This window comes from Melanerpes formicivorus, unplaced genomic scaffold, assembly GCF_026170545.1.
Source record: "Melanerpes formicivorus ecotype bairdi unplaced genomic scaffold, bMelFor1.0.p_v2 SCAF_41, whole genome shotgun sequence".
NCBI classification, from domain to species: Eukaryota; Metazoa; Chordata; class Aves; order Piciformes; family Picidae; genus Melanerpes; species Melanerpes formicivorus.
This window is the reverse complement of record NW_027142393.1, coordinates 3599130-3619740: the sequence shown is the minus strand read 5'-3', so window position 1 is coordinate 3619740 and position 20611 is coordinate 3599130. Positions and strand designations below refer to the sequence as shown.

At 40.7% G+C, this 20611-nt stretch overlaps 1 protein-coding gene and 1 long non-coding RNA gene across 9 annotated transcripts in view; one reads left to right on the top strand and one right to left on the bottom strand.

Moving 5' to 3' along the window:
- ARHGAP15 (Rho GTPase activating protein 15) overlaps window positions 1-20611 on the top strand; it is a 391371-nt gene that overhangs the window by 203930 nt on the left and 166830 nt on the right. The window lies entirely within an intron of this gene.
- LOC137451305 (uncharacterized) overlaps window positions 1-20611 on the bottom strand; it is a 68357-nt gene that overhangs the window by 20571 nt on the left and 27175 nt on the right. The window contains exon 2 of one of the 5 annotated variants that reach the window (XR_010989772.1): window positions 10596-10701. The exons of the other annotated variants lie outside the window; for them this stretch is intronic. This is a non-coding gene — a long non-coding RNA (uncharacterized lncRNA). The remainder of the gene's footprint in view (window positions 1-10595; window positions 10702-20611) is intronic. 5 annotated transcript variants of the gene reach the window in all.

Sequence of the window (20611 nt, the reverse complement as noted above, 5' to 3'; positions counted from 1 at the left end):
CTTTCTGTCTTTCTGTCTTCTTTTTAGCTGTACGCACTCATTTCATTGAAAATTGGGCTCAAACTGCCAGGCTCGATTTCCAAAGTTCACAGAATGTCCATCTTTATAGTCATCTTTATAGTCATGCAGCCTTTCAGTGGCTCCTCACCCAGCTTGGATTGAACTCATGTTCTAATTGAAGTTTTCTTGAGCTGGGAGGAAACCAAGGATGGCCCTGGGGAACATTACCAAAATATGTAAAACTCTGATCCTGCTCTTAAATGCATGGAAAAAAAAGATTAATCTTTACTCTGTGATGCCAATTATTTCTGTGATTTCATTTCTGCAGCTAATGTTGGGTCAGAAAGAACATGTGTTCACCCTAGCAGCCTCCCCCGTTAGGAGTTGCATACATTGGGTGCAAGGCAACTTCTCTTTATGCAAATAAGTGTTGCTCTACACCAGTAAGTTTTTAAAAAATTAGTGGCAGACTTCATAAGTTCCAAGTAATTTAGTTATCATTCAGACTGGAGGTTTTTGTTGGGTTGTTGGGTTGGTTTTTTTCTTTTTCTTCTTTTTTTTTCTCCTAAGATTGCCAAAAAACTCTCCTAATTAGTACCAATTATAATTGGGTCTGCTGGTAGGTGGTCTGCCACGTTAATTTTTATACTGCATGAAACCAGGCACCTGGGTTAGACTGAAATGCTGCCTTCGATGTCCCAGGCACGATGTCTCGGATGGAGTCTTAGGCTTAGGTGCTGTCACAGCGCATGAGAGATAGGGAAAGGATCTGGGCACACAGGGGTCCCAGAAATCATTCATCACTCCAAAATCCAAGAGGTCTTATTGTGTGTATGGACTACAGAAGCTGTCAGGACAGTCACGCCATGGGCAATGAAACCAGCTCCACGCTTTCCACTAAGTTTGATGTTGATTTTCCTCTCCGCGTTTCCTTTGGGGTTTGCCTTTCGGCCGTCACCTGGGACTCTTGTCACTCAGGGGTGACCTCTTGTGGAAGAGCCTCAGCTGGAGTGGCTATCGATTGTCGGAGGGGATCAATTCCCTTTCTCCTCCCCCTTTTTCCAGATGGAAACAAACAGCATTGCGGTAGGAAGAGTGCCCTTTGGCTACCGTATCAATCTGAGGGCTGCTCTTGTCAAAATGCACAATCACAAGCTTGATAACGCAATCCATTCCCCAAGCACTAGATTTCCAACCTGTTCTCCATCATTTCCTTATGGCGTCACATTTACCCAGTTCATCACACTCTTATTAATATTTTAGGGTTTCCTTGAAAGTGATGGAATTCTATTTTTATTACAAAGGCAACAAGAATAAATACTAATTGTTGTCAGTTATTTCCTTATGTAGTGGGAACAGTAATTTGTTCCTCAGCTTTAGGTTGCCAAAGCAAAATAATTAAATATTGTAGACGTTTAAAAAATCTGTGATATTAGATAAATGCAATTTGATCTCCTTGTTTGCCACATAAAAGCTGGAGCTGCCTGAATTGATAAGATTGAATTGAGTTATTTTTTATTGTTTCCACTTGCAGATTTTCCTTATCTTCAAGAACACTTTACTCTCAAACCCAGTGGTTAGTCATGCAGCCCCACAATGTATCCTGAAAAACCTCCTCCATGGTTGAATTCTAGCTTGAGGTGCCAACATCTAGAGCATCAAGACCTAAAAATATATGGAGAGAAAAGGAAACTCCCGATGGGCTGTGCAGTATTGTTGCAACTCATGATCACTTTAGTGCTTCAGTAAGAGTAGTTGTGGATCCAGTCATTATTGTGCCAGACAAAATATCACACTCAAGCAAGACAGTTTCAGCTCTCAGCCTGAGTAAGGACAAGTTGCAACAGGTGGAAAAAGTAGACAAAAGCAGGGGGTAGAAGGAAAAGTTGGCAGCAAGGCTGACATGTCATGCATATTAAACAGCAAGCTTGGGATTCCTTTCCTCTCTTCATTAGGATCAGGGGTTTAGCCCCTGTGCCCTGGCCATCAGCCAACTCAAATAATGATATTTTCCTTACCTAAATTCCTCTTTCTACAGGGAGAGAGGGATCTTTTCAGTCCCAAAGGGTGATGCATCTCTCTGGGGCATTGCACATTTCCCCAAAGATTTACCACAGGACAGTGTCTGGGAATCTGCCTCCTATTACCTTTTTAATCAAGAGCAAAATAATAGCAGCATCTTGATCGTAATTTTGATTTGCCTTCTGAGGTATTTGCTGCAAAGTCATCTGGGCTCTGGAATCTGCTTTGGTATCTTAAGAGATACAGTTGAAGTCAGGCACTCTACCCCTAGGATTTATCCAAGGGCTCTGTGTGCGATTTAATGTTGCCCAAAGTTGCTTTTCTCCTGTCACCCCCTTCTCTTTCCTCCAGAAAGCTGCAGTTTGCAAATTGAAGGATGGCCTGGAATAGTCCTCAAAACACCCAGAATCATCTCTGAATGCAGTTTGTTAGATAATTAAGACTATACAATGTGTGTGGGGAAAACAAACCCAGCAGCTAAACCCATTTTAGTCTCAGTGGACATGACAGAAGAAATGGAGAATTCAGTGGAGCTTTAACCCTTTCTGGCTCTGCCTGGTGCTTCCTCCTTCCCTGGTTAATGCTTCTTCCAAGGGCTTGCTTGAGGGTTTAAAGTTTGTCCCTGCACATGCCTGGATGTTTCTGTGCGATCCCCACCTTGCTGAGGCTGTTGTTTCTCTGCAGAGGGAAAGGGATGATTTACCAGGGCACAAACACACACGTTTCAATGGCTTTGACTGGGTAACAGCAGGAGGAAAAAAGCAAGGCAGAAACTTCTTCCATTGAAAGCACAGCTTAGAGATCCTAGGGAAAGGCTACCTAATTGCAGGCAGTGCTGAGACAAGAGCCAGTGTGATTTTTGTCTCTTCCTTTCCCACACGTGAAGGGGTTGGTAGTTTGGGAGACCGAATCTCGGGGTGTAGGATGAGGTTTTCTGGCTCACCCAAACATGTTGAGGGCCAGATCCTGCAGAGTCCTCCACTCACATAGGATTGCCTCTGTGATAAGGGCACTAATTAGAGCAGCAGAAGTGGGAAATCTCTCCGTTTCTTTGTTAGCTGTGACGAGGTCTGAATTCTTTCCCTTTCCCAGCCCGTTTGTTTCAGTTAGATGCGAAGTTCAGAGCCAAATGGATGCTATTTAGGGAGTATTACTGCATTACAATGTTAGCATTATGTATAGGTCAGTTTTATTACTTTTAATAAAACCAAGAAATATAAAGCAGTAATGTGTATTAGTGCAGCATTACCAATGACAGCAATTAAAGCAGGGAGCAAAATGAAAACTGTATGCAAATATGCAGTTTCCCACTGCAGTGTTAATTTTGTCACTCTGCAGCTTGCGCCTTTGTGGCATTTATTTTTATTGCATCGACAGGAATGCAGTCGACTTCAGATACTGAAAAGAGCCCACAAAAATTAAATGCAACATGCTGTTAATGGAGGGTGGCAACATTCATTTGCTCTGCAGGGACTAAAACTGGGGGTTTTGACAGATTTTTTTTTTTCCCCTTTTTCTTTCTGCTCTCGTGTTTCTCTGCAACATTTACTCTAGGTATGCTCTTAAAGCTTAGGAAAATACTGATTCAGCACCAAAGAAATCATAATATTGGCATTTTGGAAACAAAGCATGCCAAATCCAGAAACAAATTGTGTCACTTCCACTGATAATAGGAGATTATATTGCACCCAAAATCGTGACTGGCTGTAACTAGTTTCCCTCCCAAATAACGAGTTATTCCTCAATGTAAATATCCTCTTTCCATCAATTATAATATAATGTTCCCTTAATTCTTTGTTTTATTTCTGCTTCACTTTCCAAAATCCTTCCAGAGTTTACTATTTGGGTTGAAAAAGCATATTTTTAAATTGGGCATAACCAACTTCCATATAAACATTTGGCAGGGAAATCAGTGCATGTTCACTTAATTCATTTTTATTGAACCAAGTCCAGATTTTTTAGTCAGGAAAAAGTTAGATATTAATCACATCTGAGCAGGATCATTAAATTTTCCTTTACCTACTAGAACAGCAGGGTCATTACAGAACCATGAGAAGTTAGCTCACTTATTAATCTTTACAATTACATAAAAAGTGATCATTTTTATAGTACTTAAGGGTAGCTCTTACCCATTATGTGAAGAGTATATGGGAATATTATAGTAAAATATAATGTATTGCTCTAGATGTGACCTGTGACTCATTGGTCTGCTCACTGACACACAACTCTCTGGAAAAGTCCTCTCTTTGAGCTTGGATAATCTTTAATTGTTTCATATTCCTTCTGCCCATTTGTGGGGCATGCTAGTAAATAGAGAGCTAGTCGCTCAGTTATTAATTAGCTCATTATTACTTAATTATCGCTATTGCCTGCTTCATCTTTATGGAGAATGGTATCACGAAGGAAGGTATTTTACACTGCCCACCACGGTTCAGTGTGAGTGACAGCCATAGCTGATGTAAGATCGAGTTAGTTAAAGAAAATCAATCAGGGATCCTCACTATAGATTACTATCCAGTTTCTTCTGCCTCTTCCAGCCAAAGCTTCTCATCTTTGACTTTGAAACCCAACAGTTTAAGCGGGGTTCTTGTTACAGTGGGCTAATCCCCTTTCATAAATCATGTTCAAGTGCTGAAATAATTTGCACATCGTTTAGAGAGTATTTGCTTTGAAGCGTTCACCTCAAGCCCTTTTGTATATCCTTTCCCTCCAAAGATTTGTAGTATTTGTTTTGTTCTCTGAGGTATAAAAGACCTGGGTAAACTTTATTCCTGTTGTTTCAAGATTAGTGAAACAAAATGCATATTTATTCAACTGGGACTGAAAGGAGCTTTAGTAAAGACGATCATACGTACGACCCGTGGGGACCTTCTAATACAAAATGTCTGTCTTAAAAATCTCTTTAGGTTTGTTCAAAACACTATTGAGGGACTTAAGTTTAAAGAAGAAGAAAAGAAAAGAAAGGAAGAAAAAAAAAAAGGTTACAAATCCATATTTCTTCTTTGTTTCAAAGGAGAGCAAGGCACCATATATTTTTCTTCAGAAAATTAACTCCTACATGTGGACTCAGGAGAAATTTGATACGAAGGCAAGAAGGGACTAGATAGTCAGGATTACATCAAGTTTTCTCCTGGCTGAACTGCATGTACTGACAGAGTGTTTAAGAACACTGCATTTTGGAAAGATGCAGAGCAGTTGTTTCAAACTCACATTTGCTTTAGGAAAAAAATCACCAAGAAATCACAAAAATTGTAGGTATTATTGGAGTCAAGCAGTTGTGCCCCTTCTGTGGAGTAAAAGTGAGGCTAACTCCTGTGATATGAAAAAAAATAATAAATAAGATGCTTATCATGGCTTTAGCACTTTAAAGCCAAACTAGCAAGCAAGTTTTCATAGACTTACAGGCTCACAGAATGATAGAATGGCTTAGGTTGGAAGAGACCTCAGAGATCATCTACTCCAACCTCCCTGCCATGGGCAGGGATGCCCCTCACCTAGACTCAGCTGCTCAAGGCCTCAGCTAACCTTGCCTGCAACACCCCCAGGGAGGAGGCATCCACAGTCAGTTTTACACTGGTCTGGTGTAGCCTCTGAATTCCTCACTGAGGACTTGGCAGTGCTGCGTTAACTGTTGGAGGGCCTTAAAGGTCTTTCCTAAGCTAAATGGTTCTGTAATTTCAAGTAGATCTTCATGTACCTTAAGAAATAAAACTAACATGTGATGGATATTGTACAAAATGTCACAAGTTTTTGTGGTTTAAAGCATGCAGGGAGTTATACCTGCTTGATCCTCCATCCACCTGTGATGTCTGTGTAAGTTCAGTCTATGTACATCCCCAATTTTGCCCCCACAAGATAAGAAGATAGGCTGGTGTCTGAACACAACTAAATTAATGCAGGTATTTTCATACCTGCTGTTTTAGATTACTGCATTTGGAGAGAGGTCAGAATTACAGCAAGTGAGAAGGACATGCTGAGCTTTGTTCTTTGGGTTGGAAGAGCCAGTCCAGGTTTCTGCTCTTCCTGTGATCCTAATGATGATGCTTCTTGTCATAATTATTGGAATGACTGCAAGTTTGTAGCCAGAAAAAGGATTCTCACACCGCTCTGTAGTCTGAGGTTTCACTACTATTTATAACTAATCCAGATGCAATCCTCCTGGTACTTTGGGAGGGATGTGACAGAAATAAGGAGGTTTTTAGGTTATAAAAGACTAAATTAAGCTCAGAGACACTGTAAATCAGGCTGTGGATAGGAATACCTACTGCACAGAGTCACCTTTTTCCCCACGGGGAAATCATTTAAATATTTGTCCCTTCCAGGTTAGAGAAGGTATTTAATTTAAATTATGATCTTCAATTCCAAATGTTTAAAGACCTGTTTAATGGATGAATGTGTGGTACTGTCTCCTGGCCAGGGTATATATTAAAAGAAATGAGACAGGAACATGCTTTATAGGATCTCCTATTCATTCCACTTGCTGCCGCCTGACCTGCCAGATAAACAGATCCTGCCTGTGCAAGCCAAAGGGTGGAATACTACCAAAGGGTTAAATGCTGTATTGTTTCTCAATTAAGTAAAAGGTTCCAACTAGCTGGCTTTAAATATTGATGCTGAGGAGAGCATTATGACATACGAGCAGCTCCCCTCACCACCAAGGATATTTGGCTCCATTTAATTAATTCCATTGGCCATTGTCTTAACTGTGCCCGGGATTCACCCAAGAGGAATTCACTTGCGTTGCTGTTATTGAAAAGTGTAGCACTGCATTATCTGCCTCAGACAGACTTTTTGTAGCATTGAATCAATTCCCCAGTTCTTGAAAACAACTACCTCATTTGATTCCTTTCATAATTAATGAAATTCAGTGGTAGTGCTTTTGCCCCTCAGCTCAGGCTGGGAGAATGTCCCAAAACTTCAGGTTTTTGACTTGAAAGCATTCTCATTTTCAGCCTAAATGGACTTGTGAGATGAATGTGTTCTTGTGTCAGCATTTAGCTAGGTCTTTATTTTCCACAGTTCTTTTCTGTCTCAGGTGTACCACCCCAGAGTTTCAGGCAGCAGTCTTAGTCATAGAATCATAGAATTGTCAGGGTTGGAAGGGACTTCAAGGATCAGCCAGTTTCAACCCCCGTGCCATGGGCAGGGACACCTCACACTACAGCAGGTCACTCACAGCCACACCAGCCTGGCTGCAAAAACCTCCAGGGATGAGGCTTCCAGCACCTCCCTGGGCAACCTGTGCCAGTCTCTCTCCACCCGCATGGGGAAGAACTTCTTCCTAACATCCAATCTGAATCTACCCATTTCTAGTTTTGTTCCATTCCCCCCAGTCCTATCATTACCTGGCACCCTAAAAAGTCCCTCCCCATCTTAGATGTACATAGATAGTACATTTGATCATCACTTCTGCTGAAGAGGGTTGCATTCCAGTCCAAAGACCCAACACAGAGAGAGAAAGGAGAGCAGCCAGATGTGGATTGGATAATTTGCATTTAGCAGGCCTTAAGGTACAAAAATATACATCAGAGTCAGTTAACCTTTAGCTTGATGGGCACCTTATTCAAGGTGGAGAAACATATGACTTATGTCAACATGGGCTGCCCAGGGAGGTGGTGGAGTCCCCATCCCTGGAGGTGTTCAAGAAGAGATTGGACTTGGCACTTGGTGCCATGGTCTAGTCATGAGGTCTGTGGTGACAGGTTGGACTCGATGATCCTCGAGGTCTCTTCCAACCTTAATGATACTGTGATACTGTGACTGGGTTGAAGCTGAATGTATCACAGTACAGTAGAGGTTGGGAGGGACCTCCAGAGATCATTGAGTCCAACCCCCCTGCCAAAGCAGGATCATCCAGGGTAGTCTGCACAGGAATGCATCCAGGTGGGTTTTGAAAGTCTTCAGAGTAGGAGACTCTACCACCTCCCTGGGCAGCCTGCTCCAGGGTTCTGCCATCTTCAATGTAAAGAAGTTTCTCCTCATGTTTGAAATCTTCTATGTTCAAGCTCAAAATTAGGTATTTTGTACTTCCCGTATGTAGTTGTGAATAGCACATTTTGTTTCTAATTCTTTCCCATCCCCTGTGAGAGTTTCTTCATTTTACTTTCCTTTGGGGGTTAAAATATTATTTCTGTCTGCTCTTAAAACTTCGACACAACAGAGTTCCATACTTTCTTTTTCTAGGACAGACTCTCTGTGTCCTGCTCAGATAAAGCTTTTCCTTGGATCTTCTCTGGTCACGATGTGATGCCTGATGTTGTTAATGTCCCTCTGATATAAGCTATTGGTTATATGTATTCCACCAGCCTGACGCTTTCAAACATGGTGGTGATAGGTAGACATGTAATATTACACTTGAAGGCCACATGCCTTCTGGGATAGGAATTAAAGGGCACACTTGAAGCACAGGCAAAGAAACTTGCTGCTGTCTTGTCCATGGTAACTTTAATTAGGAGTCTCTGGAGTAAACTGGCAGCTGAACAACACCCAGGTTTTATCCTGGGAAGAGATAACTGGAAGGACCAGAAAGCTGTCTAAAAATTAAGCAGTTCAAGTAATGATCTCAAGATGACTTTTTGTCTGTCGTCATTCTAAGCCATAGATACATTCACTTAAATACAAACCTGTGGCTCATTGCTATGCTTTCCAAGAAGTTAAGAAGCTCTGTTGCTGGAGAAAAAAAAGCAGGCTCTGTATATATTTTTGTGTGAAAACATATGCATAGTATTTTTCTTTTCTGTGTAAAACCAAAGATGGTTATTTGGTGGTGCATTAATTCTCTTGCTGTCCTTTCTTTAGAAATAAACTAAATCAGTTGGCATATTGGGATGAAAATCAAAAAGATAGCACTACAAGTTAATGGAGAAATAATGAAAGCACTGCAATACCTAATTTTTTTCTGAAGATTGTTGAGTTCGTTTGATAGATCGAGGACTAAGAACAATTGCAAATGACAGAATCATTGATTTATTAGTGCATCTTTGTTCTTTATGTAAGTTAAACATTAGTAATTTCTGAACTGAAAGTGTAGGTCTTGCTAGAAACACTTGGTGAGGTTTCAGATCTGGGCCATCTGTTAGCTCAGTTGTGGGGTTCAGTTAGGAGAAAAGTAAATTTTCCTGTTAATTGCTCAAGTGGCTTGAGAGATGAAGGTAGAAGAAAAGGTGAGGCACAAGCTTCAGTAAATAGAAATCAAGGTGGTGACAGGGAGAAAGGTAAAGAAAATGAAAGGATTCTGCAGCATTGGTTTGTTGCAGCCTTTGTTTGAATTTTGCTTTCCTTTGAGGTACTCTTCCAGGTATTGCCTGCTGAAGGAGAAATGATGCAAGGCAAGACACAGCAGTGGTCTCACCTCATCTGGTACACACTTTTAACAGTAGTTTGTAATTGGTGAATATGAGAATGGAGAGGATCCATTAGAATTATACTTTCTGTTATTAATAACCTATAATGGAAATGTCATTTGAAAACATGGCCTTTGTTTTATGAGGCTTCATCCAGAATTAGCAGAATTCACCTTTTCCAAACAACTGTTTACTTGGATTTGATCTGTAGCTGTCCCTGCTCAAGTTGCAGGCCATTCAAAATAATGAAGCTTTCTAATTCTGCAACAGAATATTCATAATATCATTCAAATACTCAGCCAAATAATGGTCCCCAGGATCTGGACAGCAAGCCTTCAAAAAGGCAGACACCTCTGATCTCCAGTTCCTTATTCTCTTTAAGCTTGGAAGGTTTCAGCTATCAGGCATAGATTAAGTTTTATTGGTTGATAGTCTAATTGCATTTGGATTATCTTTCTCTCTACTATTATTTTCTTTTCTCTGTATTGGATTTCATCCAAATATTCCTACTGCCACAGAGCAGTGTTCTGAAAATGTTTTGCTTTTGCTTTGATGCTTAACTGCTTATACACGTGAGTGCTGCAATAACGTGCTGGTTCCTGATAATGGTTTTCATTCTGCAAGGAAAAGTTTCCACAATCTTATATTTGATGGAGCTCTTGGGTTGGGGCTTTTCATGGACAAGATAAGGTTTGCTCAGACATCTGAACTTTTGAATGTTTATCTGAACTAGATTCGACCTCTAAATTTGTCCATCATTAGTTATTTTTGCTTTTCTTTTTAGAGGCTAAATTATGCTATTAAATATGTTCTAAAGTAGGTTAAGCCCCTGTGCAGTTTGTCAGCTGGAACATTAATTTTAAAACTAAAACAGTCTTCTGTTGTATCTTTTTAACATTTTTTCTGAATTTTAACCATGGCTGGTCAAGCTCAAGAGTCAGTGCAGCCATGCAAACCCCACATGTAGCTGACTGAAGTGACTCAAAGCTGTGGTGAAGAGCAGCTTGGGCTTAGTTCAGGAAAAGATCATGGTGTATAATAACTCTTTGCTTGCTCAGGCAGTGTGGTCCATTGCAGCCATTCTGGAGGTTGGATGAAGTACTAATGTCACAGCATGCCCCTCTATGTCTCTGGAGGCCTCCCCTTTGAGCCCCTACACAAGGGCTAAGCAGACTTGGGGTCCCAGCTACTCTGTAACAAACTTTGTTGTACTAGCAGTGTGGGACATACCCGTTTTTGAGGTCCCAGTTATTCATGCTTTCAGCTGACAGCATCGCTGCATCCTCTTCAGACTCACATCTTAAATGCACCACTCCAGATCATGTTCTCAGGCTGCCTGTATGATGAGAAGAAACCACTATCCAATTGTATGAAGAGTGAGTAGGTGCTCTAGAAAGCCAGAAGCATAGTTTCCAAACCATCTTGCACCTTGGCCAAAGCTGCACTGGGTAGCTTGGGGGAGAGGGCACAGAATTGTCAGGGTTGGAAGGGACTTCAAAGGTCATCCAGTTCCAATCCCCCTGCCATGGACAGGGACACCTCACACTACAGCAGGTTGCTTACAGCCACGCCCAGCCTGGCCTTAAGAACTTCCAGGGCTGAGGCTTCCACCACCTCCCTGGGCAACCTGTGCCAGTCTCTCACCACCCTCATGGGGAACAACTTCTTCCTAACATCCAATCTGAATCTTCCCACTTCTAATTTCACTCCATTTCCTCGAGTCCTATCACTACCTGACACCCTGAAAAGGGCAATGTATAATTTGTTTGCTTTCATACAACTGAACTGTATGACCTGATCTTTAGTAGATGACCAGCTTCTGAAGTCAGTGCTAAAAAAGCCTACCTTACTCAAACAAACTGGAAGCAGTGCTTTTAGGTAAGCAGTCAAATTTACAACAGGAACTATCATACCATGATTCATGGCTAAATACACCAGCAGTTCCATTCTGGGCTTTCTTTTGTCCTCTTGTGATTAAACTGTTTCACCCCATAGAATCAGCTGCCATTGCCCATGGCAGGGGGTTGGGACTAGATGATCTTTAAGGTTCCTCCCAACCCAAACCATTCTATGATTCTATGATAGCATATCTCCCAAGACACCTGCTCCTATTGACAGCCTCCATAGGGTAGGCTCACATAAAAGCTATGGACTCCATGTTTTTCTGTTTATTTTCTGCAGAGCCTAAAGCACCTTTAATAGAAGTCTTTCCCATGTCTTCACAGTACAACACCAATACTGTCCTGTAAGCAAGGAGCAGCAAATGCTGAAAAGTTTGCAAATCAATTCTGATTTAGCAAATAAAAAGCATTTCTATAGAAACATGAAATGAAGTTGATGACATTAAAGGTCTCTTTTTCTAAGGCTTATAATCATGTACATATAGATGCTGGAGGTTCTTACTAGAAATTGAACTTAAGGTAAGGAGTAAAAAGGATTCTTAAATCCATCAGTTTTATAGAAATGGGCTCCTGAGTGATCTTTTGTTCAGTTAGACTTACTCTAATGATTTAATTGAGATAGAGGTAATAGGATAGAGTCAACATACAAACAGAGTACAGCAAAAGGATTTAATGTCCTTGGTTATATTTTGTTAAAATATTTTAAAGATGATGGGTGTGCCTTTCACCTTCATAAAATATCACATCTGCAGTCACTGGAAGGTAATAAACCTGCTGTGGTAAGCAAGCAATACACACTGAAACTTTGGTTTGAAACGAATAGAGTAGAGTAGAGTAGAATAGAATAGACCAGGTTGGAAAAGACATTTGGGATCATCAAGTCCAACCTATCACCAACACCATCTAATCAACTAAACCAAGGCACCAAGTGCCTCATCCAGTCTCTCCTTAAACACCTCCAGTGATGGTGACTCCACCAGCTCCCCAGGCAGCACATTCCAATGACCAATCACTCTTTCTGTGAAGAAATGTCACTGCCATTTCTCATTGGCAGTAAGCAATTTCAGCATGTTGGTTTTCCTAATTTATGCAGGGTGAATTAATTTTATCCTTTACTGTATGATAAACATTAGAAGTTCATCATGGGTCCAAAAAAAAAAAGAAAAAGTAAGGTTACAAATAAAATTGGAGGCTGAGTGCAATGGAAATGCAATTAAAATTCAAACCAATTTCCTTCATAAATTTAGAAGTGCAAAAATATAATTGGTAAGAGTCTCAAGGAAAAGGAAATTCTCTGGTATGATATTCTTTAAGGAAAGGTCCCACAAGATCAGATCTGAATAAAAGATTCAACAAGGTAGCCAAGTGCTTGTCTAATTCTAAATAGATGAATCATTTGTATGACTCTCAACAAGGGTAATACGAATCCAGCAATGCCAACTCTCCCTTGTTCCCTGCAGATAATTAGTTTGTTTTCCAAAGCATAAGGCAGAATTATATGTAGGTTTTGAAGTTAAAAGTGCACACATGGCCAACAGTACCCAGGCAGGGGTTTCTTTTGGCACAACAGTTTCTATGATGCTTGGGAGAGAAAACTGTATCATTCGCTTGCCCTTTTGTCTCAGCAATTTAGTGTGAGGACTTCATGTTGTTTGCAAAAGGTTGAAAAGGTGGAGTTTGTTTTAATTGTTTTTTTTTTAGACTAACTCTGTCAGGAGACAAGTATAAAGGCTTGAATGTTATTAACATATATTCCACAGCTGAAGAAAACAAACAAAGCCATATTCTAAAGCACCCTGAAAGTAGTAGTATTACACTTCGTGTTCATCTTGATCTGGAAATAGTCTTTGTTCCTTGCTCTGTCTTCCTCAACCTTTACTTCCATGATTGTTTCCTTTTGGGAAGTCTGGTTAAATTCCATTTGTATATATATTGCAGCTTCAAAACTCATTAATTCAGATATTGAAACTGGTTCTTTCCTCAATAGGTGTCATGTTTTGCATGGGTGGGATGGGACTGTGTGGCTGGGGTTGCTTAGCCTGGAGAAGAGAAGGCTCAGGGGAGACCTTATTGCTCTCTACAACTACCTGAAAGGATGTAGCAGCCAGGTGGGGGTTGGTCTCTTCTCCCAGGCAACCAGCAACAGAACAAGAGGACACAGTCTCAAGCTGTGCCTGGGGAAGTTTAGGTTTGATCTCAGAGAAAAGTTCTTCACAGAATGAGAGAGTGGCCATGGGAATGTGCTGCCCAGGGAGGGGTTGGTGTCAATGTCTCTGGAGGTGTTTAAGAAGAGACTGGATGAGGCACTTAGTGCCATGGTCTAGTTGATTAGTTAGGGTTGGGTGATCGGTTGAACTTGGTGATCTTGGAGGTCTCTTCCAACCTGGCTGATTCTGTGGCTGAGAATGCTGGAACAGGGCAGCACTGAGACACCAGTAGCAAAGGGCAATGATCACACTTTAGCTCCTGTGTATTAGAACGTTCTAGTCATATTTTCCTGGGAAAGAGAGAAGTACCCCCAATCCAAAAAGCATCTCCATCTTGCTCCTGCCTTTTGCACATATTAACCTGTAATTGCGTCACTCTTTGCCTGAAAATTTACAGAGAGCAGCTACCGAAGGAGGCTTGAGAGCAGACAAGTCCTCAGTGACCTGTGCTTTTACAAAGCTGCTCTCCTCAGCCCAAGGGGGATAAAAGACTGCAGTTACTTTGTGCAAAGAGTCTATGTCAAAGATCTAATCCTTGACATGAGCTCAGAGAGACCAGTTTCTCCTCCCCAAGCTCTCTGTACTCTCTCTTCCTAGAGAGTAACTTTGTGTACTTCAGCAGATTTCATCCCAAGGCCACATGTTTTACATTAGGTGAACATAAACTGGTCACACTGTATGAATAAAACGAGCTCATTGATTTCTGGCATTGTGGTTTTTATAGTCAAGTGAAGTGTGCATAACAGCACTTCTAATATTGTGACAATACCCCAAAAATTGCGGGAAGAAAGGCTTGGCGTGTCCTGGGTGATCTAGTCCAGTCCCTCCTGTCAGAAGGTACAGTGTTCTGTGTTCCCTTTCATTAATTCATTAAGCTTCATCTTAAATTCTTTTAGTTTTATTTGCCACCACAACTTCTTTGAAAGGGTGTTTTAGAACTTTGCCTTATGGCCAGTTTATGCTCATCTATTCTTGTGCCAACATTGTTCTTCACTTTAAACAGCTCTTCTCCCACCCTGCTGTCCTCCTCTCCTCTCCTGCTCCTTTTCCCACCCCCGACAGCAAATTATGATCATAGAGAACAATCACAGGCTTTCTCAGCCATTTTCTAGCTGGCCAAACATCCCAAGCTCCCTGTTTGCTCTTGAAAGCTCAGCAGAGCCATCCTCCTGGTACTTGCCACTGCCTGCACCTCTTCTGCCATTAGTTTCTACCTCACACAGTGGTGTGTGCTGCACTTTCATAAGAAAGAAATATAGAATCATATAACTATTTTGGTTGGAAGGGACCTCCAGAGGTCACCTAGGCCAACCCCACTGCATTCAGCAGGGACATTCTCCATCATATTTTGTATTAATCCTTCTCTAGCCATGCATTGGGTGCTATTAGGTCTAATCCAGTTTCTCCATCTTCTAGTCTCAGTGTTACTACTCTTTTGTCTGATATCCTGATTCTTGCCTGGATTGATGATGCTTCCCAACCTTGAGTCATCACCAAGTATGTTTTGAGTGCTCTACTATGTCTGCTGAAGTCATTAATGAAAACACACTGATCACTTCCAAGAATATTTCAGGACTTGCACTGGTGCCCTTCTTTCAATACAGTAGCTCTCCTTCCAACAAAGCTCATTTTAATACCTTATTTAGTCACTTCACAATTATTATTCTAATCTCTACACCTTCTATAGTTTAATAATTCCCCAACTGGCATCAAATCAAACATGCAGCTGAAATCCAGACAGATTTGGTCTATGACATTTTCCTTTCCTAAAAGGAAAACTCATTTTACCAAAGAATAATAGCAGGTTATTTTGGCATGATATGCCTTTATTGCAAATCCAATTAATACTCAGAAATGTTGCTTGACTTTTCCACACATTTATGACAGAAATATCAGTAAAATCCAGATAGATTTGGTCTATGATATTCTCCTTTCCTAAAAAGAAACCTCAAATTACATTATCAAAGAAGGGTAGCAGGCTATTTTGGTATGCTCTTCCTTTATTACAAATCCAATGAACACTCAGAAATGTTCCACACATCCGTGGCAGAAATGTCAGTAAGCTGTGTGGGGAGTGGCAGTTTGTCTCACAGGGCAAGCATGTAGGGATATTTAACACACTATTCATTTATTCCCATTTATTGTTAGTGGGGGACGATTCTTTGAAAGTTTATAGGCATAAAAGCATGATGCAAGATATGAATTTTATAGTCCTTTTATTGAATCTTTACCACTAATGCACACAAATTTCACAAAGTGTAATGACACTACTGAGCACTTAAGTTGTTAGGCTGTCATATTACAGGAAAGTTATTCGTGCTATATAATCACTGTTTTCTTTCTCCTATTGTTTATTTCTGAGCTTGCTTCATAAATATTTGCTAACTTGCTGTGACAAATATCTGGTTTGAGACCATAAACCTGCACGACTCCAGGGCCTTTGGTGCCCAGGCAAACAAAAATCTTTCTAGCATCTTTCTTGGTTGGTGATACCCAACCCTGTGACCTGATCCTGCAGTTCTTGGTCTGTGATTTGTAGTTGTCAAATCTGTAAATGTAAAGCTTCTCACAAATGTAGGGAGTAGGAGTAATGCCCAGTTCCTTCATTTTCCCCACCAATTGTTTGTGTAGTGCCTTTTACACTCCAGGGGGAAAATATAGTTGCCTTCCGATACCTATAGGGATCCTGCAGGGAGGCTGCAGAGGGACTTTTCATGAGGGTTTCTAGAGACAGGATGAGCGGGAATGGTTTGAAGCTGAGGCAGAGCAGGGTTAGACTGAATCTTAGGAAGAAACTCTTCAGTACAGAGGTGGTAAGAGCCTGGAATAGGCTCCCCAGGAAGGTTGTGGCTGCCTCCTCCCTGGAGGTGTTCAAGGCCGGGTTGGATGAGGCATTGAGCAGCTGAGTGTAGCTGAGAGGTGGCCCTCCCATGGTGGGGAGGTTAGAGGAGATGATCTCTGAGCTCCCTTCCAACTTAAGCCATTCTGTGATTCATGATTCCATTCCAGATTCCGTGTAGCTGCCTTTCATTTTGCACTCTCATACATATTTTTATATATACACACATATATATATGTACACACTCACTAATTATAATGGGAGAATGGCTCATGAGACCTGCACAGAAATTTCACTGAGGGACCAAATAAGATGACTGACAAAGATCATTAGCTCAGTAAAGTAGGTGAAGTGAATGCTTTATCCTTAATGAGCAGATTTTATTGACTCCATCTCAGAGCACCACAAAGGAAAAGAAGGAGGGAGGGACTTGGTTTTGTCACTCTCAAAACTTTGGTGCTCATTGAAAGCCGGGCCATTTATACAGGTGCTAATCTATGTTGCGCCTTCTTTAAAGAACTATGAGGTTTGGCATCTGCCAAAAAAAAACCCAAAACAACAACACCAAACCCTGAAAAAATGTTGAATTCTGAGTTCAAATGAAATCCAATAAAGCTTAGAGTTGTGAGTCATTATATATTCTTAAATGATAGTGTCTCCTGGAACGCAGGCATAGTCATATGCCTCTGCACGTGAAGATATATTTCTTCAGGAGGATGAGACACTCAGCAATTAAGCATTCCCATTACTTGAAATTAATTAATTAACTAATTAATTCCTTTAAATTAATGTTTTCACACATATGTGATAGTTCTGCTGTTAGACTGACACTTTCATTATCCAAAGCCATCAAGACCTGCTTCTACTTCCCCTTTTGCCATCTCAGCTTTGATTCAGTCTTGCAAGATGCTGCTGAGGACTCCGTAAACCACTTAAGAAAATGATTAGCTTGAGACATCAGAGCTCACTGTGAAGCCCACAGATGTGTACATATGCATTTTAAGAAAGTTTCAGCAAGGATTTTGATTGCTGTATTTGGTATTTTGAACAGTCAGTCTTGTCACTGTTAGTATTCCCTGTGTTCCAGTGTGATCTGGTACAGGTGACCCTGCTCTGGCAGGGGGGTTGGACTGGATGATCTTTCAGTGTCCCTAACATTCTGTGATTCTGTGAAAAGACTTATTAAATCTCAGTTTGTGGGTGTTATCATTGCACTACAAGCTACCCCCATTTCTAATAAATTCCTGAATTGCTGAAGTCTTTAAGAATATGACAAATAAATAAACAGGTTGCCTGATCCAGAGCAGTTCTCTTGATTATTTTCTCGCAGAACAAGGCTAATGAAGGGAAGGTATAAATGGAAAGCTGTTTGAATCTCTTAATGCCTTATCTACTCCCACTGCTGCTCTTCCTTCTGTAGGAGCCCTTTCCATCCAGATGAATCACCTACAATAATTTTTGGGTGTTCTAATAAACAGATAGGCATCATAATAATGTATTTCAGTTAGGAAGAGGTACTTGGAAGAAATTGGTTTTGCAATACACATGATGTGAGACAATCAATAGTGCTTTAGTCTGACAAGCACTGTCAATATCCATTGTCACAGTTCAGAAAGTCATTAATGGATAGTTCCTCAAAAAACAATGCTTTCAACATGTTAGAAGTGTTCAGATATACTGTACCTGGCAGGAATTAATCATAGGTAAACCCTTGGGATAGGGCATAAATGTTTTGTAAATTAAGAGTGCAAAAAAGGAAATAAAGGTCATTGGGAGGAATGTGAGACCATGTCACGTGGAGCTAGAAAAGCTTGCAGTAAAATATGGAGCTTTTAAAACATATCAAAACACTTAACACCCTGAATCATTCAGGCACTGCCCAGATGATCACACCCAGCAAAAACAATCTCCTAGGATGATATTGTCTAGGTCCAGGGCTAAAACACTGCAAAAACACTGGAGAAAGGATTTTGTATCTTCACCTTGCAAATATCCATGGATTATTTGTGGAATGGTTTGGGTTGGAAGGGATCTCAAAGATCATTCTGTTCCAACCCCCTGCCATGGGCAGGGACACCTCCCACGAGCCCCGATTTCTCAAGGCCTCATCCAGCCTGGGTTTGAGCACCTCTAGGAAGGGGACATCCACAGCCTCCCTGGGCAACCTGCTCCAGTGTCTCAGCACTGTCAAGACTGTCTTCCTAATCTCCAGTCTAAATCTCCTCTCTTCCTTTATCCTGCTTAAATAATAATATGTTTGCTTTCATTTCATCAGACGTTTAGTGCATTGAATTTTAGCAAATAATTCTTCATCTGTACATCTCCACAGTTCCATTGGTTCTGATGGTGCTATTTCTGCAAATCTGGAGCTAATGCATTGATTCTTCTCTTCCACTTCTGTTCTTGTGTGAAAACACCTGCATAGACTTCATTTTGTGGGTGTCAGTGATACTCCTTTTATTTATATGTCATTAGGAATATTAAGGCTGGAGTTGTGGCACTGATAAAGTATTCAAAGGATTTATACAGGTCCAAAAAAAGAACTGGTCAGTTTTCAATTGATGCAACTTAGCCTATAGTTGTCCCTCATAATTCAGCTGATATTATCACAGTGCTAGCCAAAATTAAAGGCCAAAGTTGTATTCTTTCTTTTATGCCTGATGATGTTTACACTCTTTTCTTTTTGTACCCAGTCTGTGCTATGCTTCCCTAATGTGATAAGCTGTTGTGATTTAATATAGCTTAATTCTAGAGCAAACTGTCTGAGGAAAAGATAATTTATTATTCATTTATTCCTTCATATCTTTCCTATCTGTGGAAGAAATAGAGGACCTAATGAAGTGACCAAACTCAACAGAAATGTTTTTCCAGATCTGAAGGTCCAACATTATTTCTGGCCAACCAGGGAGCTCAGCCTGTAGTCAAGTTACATTTGTGCTCCTGGACTGCAGAGTCCTTGCACTCAGCTGCAGTAGAAGTCTAGCATAAGACTGGGCTCTGTTGGGTTCCACTCCACATGCGCTGTAAAACGGGAGTAAGCATGGGTTTGCCTTTTCTGCCTCAGAAGCTCTCAGCAATATAAGAAATGCTTAATTGCAGAGGCCTTGTATAGAGAGAGGAATTGTCCTTCTGTTCTGTGTTGCTTTTGAAGCGCTGATGTGGATATGTCAGGGTGAGGAGCTTCAGAAGTCCAGGATGTGACTCTCTTCAGTGCAATGACTCAAATGGCACCCCTATGCAGTTTATGCCAGGGCACCTTCAGTTGAACAAACAGTACATTTCCTTGCCTATTATTTTACACTTAGGACCTTAATTGTTCTGTGTACTTCTAGAAGGAATTGCTTTCCACTTCTTAAACGTTGTTTGATGTTTGCCAGCTCTCTTTTATAGAGGATTTTTTTTCTGGCCAAATCCAGAACTTGAAATTTAAAAAAAAAAAAAAAGGGAGGGATTCTTTAAACACCAACCAAAAATATTTATTGTGGGTTTCAAGTTTTATAACCATTTTTTTCTCCCCCTTCTCTTGGAAGTAACTTTTGGTCCTCTTTGTATTTCCAAATGTAATAGTAAAGTCATTTTACTGTGAGGATATCGCGAGAAGAAAGGCTTGGCAAGAAAAGGAACACTTCTAAATGAGATCCCAACAAAAATATTTCTGACTAAGCTTGGTTTTGGAACATGCTATCTAAACCCTTGAATTTCTGGGAGGTTTGGAGTTTCCCTTTGGTGACTCACACATGTTTAATAGGATAAAATAAGAAATTCATCAAAATTAGCTTTGCTGCTGTTTTTAACTGTGCGCTACACAGCTCAACATAGGACATACAAAAGTATCCATGACAATAATTATTCCTACCTCTAGATGTAGTTTTAACACCATAATTGCTGTTTCAGGTATAAATCTTCCAGCTGGGTTAATGCATCTTTCTAAATAAGGGATTTTTTACCCTGCTGCCAAGTCGTGGATCCCCTATCCTGCCATTCACAGTATGACCACATTCACATCAGTAAGAGCATCTTACCAAATCTGGCCTATACTCAGAGCTGAACATGCTGTTGAAGTGAGCATAAAACCTCTTAGAGCCCTGCAGAATGGGAAATGTGGCAGGCATCTTGCGTGACTTGAGAGAGATCTCCACTCCTTCATCATTTGCATTGGGGAAGCTTCACTGTAAATCAGGAACAAGCCAAACTTAAATAGGAGTCCCCATGGACAGAATGACCCTCAGCAACAAGAGAGCCCCCAAACCCAACACACTCTTTCAAAGTACCATTAAGATGCAGAATTAGAAACATCCA